The sequence below is a fragment of the Xylocopa sonorina genome, unplaced genomic scaffold, assembly GCF_050948175.1.
Source record: "Xylocopa sonorina isolate GNS202 unplaced genomic scaffold, iyXylSono1_principal scaffold0079, whole genome shotgun sequence".
NCBI classification, from domain to species: Eukaryota; Metazoa; Arthropoda; class Insecta; order Hymenoptera; family Apidae; genus Xylocopa; species Xylocopa sonorina.
Genome location: NW_027490150.1, coordinates 278,647 through 282,500, shown reverse-complemented (window position 1 = coordinate 282,500; position 3,854 = coordinate 278,647). Strand labels below are relative to the sequence as shown.

At 53.5% G+C, this 3,854-nt stretch overlaps 1 non-coding gene across 1 annotated transcript; it reads left to right on the top strand.

Moving 5' to 3' along the window:
• The first annotated feature begins 2,023 nt into the window (after window positions 1-2,023).
• Window positions 2,024-2,178, top strand: LOC143432327 (5.8S ribosomal RNA). The gene has a single exon (XR_013102957.1). It is a non-coding gene; the product is annotated as a 5.8S ribosomal RNA (ribosomal RNA).
• Window positions 2,179-3,854: the final 1,676 nt, after the last annotated feature.

Sequence of the window (3,854 nt, the reverse complement as noted above, 5' to 3'; positions counted from 1 at the left end):
CGTTGTCGAGAGTCTGAAACACCCAGGCGTCCGTTGCCGAGCACTTACGAATCATTTACGCTCGCTTCGCGTCGTCGGGGTTGAAACATAGACCGCTCGAGGATGTTGTACGGCGAGTCCCAACGAATTTTTACCCGAACGGGAAAACGTACAGTCGTCGACCTCGAATTCTCTCAGGATTCGTGTCGTCGTCACCGCTCTCATATCAGTCGATCGTACCGTTCCGTTCGGAGGGGACGATTCGTCGGAGCAGCCTCGTTGTCGAGAGTCTGAAACACCCAACGTCCGTTGCCGAGCACTTACGAATCATTTACGCTCGCTTCGCGTCGTCGGGGTTAAACATAGACCGCTCGAGGCTGTTGTACGGCGAGTCCCAACGAATTTTCACCCGAACGGCCCGCTTCGTATCGACTTCACGAATTATCGTGAGAGCGTGTGGTCGCGCCGTAACCTGTTCAAGTCGATCGTATCGTACCGTTCCGTTCGGAGGGGACGATTCGTCGCTGCACAGCCTCGTTGTCGAAGAGTCTGAAACACCCAGCGTCCGTTGCGAGCTCTTACGAATCATTTACGCTCGCTTCGTGTCGTCCGGGTAAATATAGACCGCTTCTCGAGGCTTGCAACCGGCGAGTCCCAACGAATCTTTACCCGAACGCGCGCGTGTCGTCGACTTCGAATTCGTGCATGGAGCGTGCGTGGTGTCGTCGCGCGTAACCTGTTGAAGATGGTCGATCGTACCGTTCCTTTCGGAGGGGACGATTCGTCGGTAATAGCCTCGGTTGTCGAGAGTCTAAGACGCGCCCAGCGGTCGTTGCGAGCTTTCGAATCATTTTATGCTCGCTTCGTGTCGTCGGGTGAACGTATAGACCGCTTCTCGAGGCTTGTACAACCGGCGAACGTTCTAACGAATTTTTTTTTACATTTACCCGATCGGTGTTTACGGTACATTAGCGGACCCCTCGAGTTCTCGTAATCGAGAACTCGTCGGGTCCGCTTTTTTATTTGCCATTTTTTCAGAAAGCAATACGCCGCTGGCACTTTGCCGTTTTCCCACTCCCAGAATTGTGCCGTTCAGCTCAGAGGGGACCCGTTCCGTTCCGTGCCGTCCACACCCATAACCTCGTTGTCGAGAGTCTTGAAACCCGCCGTTGCGAGATCGAACTTTACTTGCTCGCTTCGCGTTGTCGGGAAAAATATAGACCGCTCGAGGCTGTGTGGTTGGGCGAACGGTGTGGAGCGTCCTAACGAATGTACGAATTTTTTTTTCGTTTACCTGAGCCTTGTTGGAATCGACACGACTGGGTGGTATTGGAATTTTGAAGAGACCGTCGTCGTCGTTCGTTCGTTCGGAGGGGACGATTCCGTCGCTCGCGCCCAAGCCTCGTTGTCGAGAGTCTGAGAAAAACCCGCCGTTGCGAGATCGAATAATTTTATACTCGCTTCGTGTTGCCGGGGAAAACTCTTATAGACCGCCTCGAGACTGTGCGCGAAGACGACGAGTGTGTCCCATCGATGATAACATTGTTATGTTCACCCGAACGAGAGAGCGTCTTGTCGATCTCGAAAGCAATACGCCGCTGGGTGTTTGGTCTTTTTTCTTCTCAGTTCGACGCGCACGTTCGTTCCAGAGGGGACGATTCCGCCGTTGCCCGTTGTCCTCGTTGTCGAGAGTCTGTAATCCCGCCGTTGCGAGCTCGAACAGTTTATGCTCGCTTCGCGTTGCCGGGAGGTAAAAGACCGCCTCGAGGCTGCTGGTACGCGGAGGAGTCCTAACGAATTTTTGAAGGGATTTTTTTTTTTCTCTTCGCACCTGGACGCGCGCGTGCATTTTTTCGTAACTTTGAGGGAGACCTTACGCGCGAACCATCGGCGTATGCGTTTCATCCGTAGGACCGATATATCGTGTCGCCTCGAACTCCGTTCGGCGACGCCCGCGTCTCTTTCACCGGGGACGTTTGGGTATCGACTTGTTCGAACTTTAGTACCAAGAGACTCAAAGATCAATAAAATATACATATACGATTACCCTGAACGGTGGATCACTTGGCTCGTGGGTCGATGAAGAACGCAGCTAATTGCGCGTCAACGTGTGAACTGCAGGACACATGAACATCGACATTTCGAACGCACATTGCGGTCCACGGATACAATTCCTGGACCACGCCTAGCTGAGGGTCGTTCACGTAACCAGAATACTGCTTGCGTTGCGTTTCGTCGAATCTTTCTTTCCCTACGGTGCTCGAATCTGCCCGCCGTCGTTCATTCTCGAATTAAATTACGAACGTTTCTGAGTTCGGGCGGCACCGAGAAAGGGAGGAAGAGGAGCGATACGCGACGTACGAGCGATCGTTGGACGTTCGTCCGAGTCGTCTGTGGCCGTGCCGAGGCAATCCGCGATTGGCAACGTGTGTGTGCGCGTGCGGCGTGCGTAAACGCGTTCACGGAACTCGACGGTGCGTCGATCACGAACTCGCGTGAGTTCTTCGTGGCGTCGTGAGTCGTCCGTTAAACGGACGACCGCCCACGGGAACCGCTTCGTGTTTCGATCGCCGATTTTGTTCCGCGTTCCGAATTCGCACACCCGCCACACGCATCGCCTTCGCCCCGCCTTTAGCGCACGATACGAACATGCCGCGCGCTCGACGTCGTTTAAAATGAATTGTTTTTTTCACGCCGCAAGACCGAGGGAGAATTCTCGGTCGAGAGAGAAGAGATATACAAGAGAGAGAGAGCGACATCGTCGTAACGCGAGGGACGATGATGCGCATCCGATCGTTCGAAGTTCTCCTCGTACAGCCCCAGGGTGTTCGATCAGAATAACCCGTTCTCTCTGTTCTCTCCGCGCGTGTGTATACCATGTTTCCGCGAGGGAAGAAAAGATCTCTCGCGCGGACCGTCACTCGAACATAGGCCGTCGTTGCGTCCGTGTAGCGTCGCAACGTTTCTGGCCTGTGACGCGTGTCCGCGCTTCGGAGATCTCCCGAAGCGAAACTCGAATCGGTAACACGCGCGACAAAGGAGAGAGTTTTCGGAGCAGATACGGGAAGATTGGCTCCCCTTTGGCGAGGCTCGAGTTTTTTTTTCTTCGACGAGGTGCCGCCTCGGTGCCGCAAGGTACTACCGCCCTACTTCGTGATCATCGAGTGCGTTGGTCACCCCATGTCTTCGTTGTCGAGACGGGACCGCGCGACCAAAAGCCGGTCATCCAGTCCCCGGAAGCGCAGCTTGCGCTACGATCGCATCGTACGCTTTTCCACGCGTGCGTTCCCTTTTATTTCCCGTTCACGCAGCAGAGAGATTCGTGCGGGCGCTCCAACTCGGCCTGTCCTTCGTTCCGAAGGATCAGGGTAATAAAATCGGGGGAAAAGGAGCCGCTCCGTTTCGATCTCTGCGTGTTACGCGCGGAAGGTGTGGAACCGCTGGAGAGTGTAAACGGTTTGTCGATCGTTCGCAGCTACGACGATAAAGAGGACGGATGTTAAAGAAACGCCGGTAGCTTGGTCGTCTAGCGAGAGTCTCGTATTTTTTTTTTTCTTTTATATTTTTTACGAATCTTATATATAAAAGAAATACCGACACACGAAAGGCATTGGCGAGGTGCATAAAACGCTTCGACGAGAACACAACAACGAAGAGAGGTGCGTGTAGTTTCTTCTTGCCGGTTTCTCGAGCGGTAAATCAAAGGATCGCTGTGTCGGAGATGGACGAAAGTTCTTTTCGTCGTCTGCCGTCCCCGTTCGCCGATGCTCTCTCCTCGTCTTGTATATATTTATACATACGAATCTCTTTTTTTTTTACCTTCTCTCCGTAAGCGAGCTCGATGGCACGAATGAATTTCGTGCGTCACGTAGAGA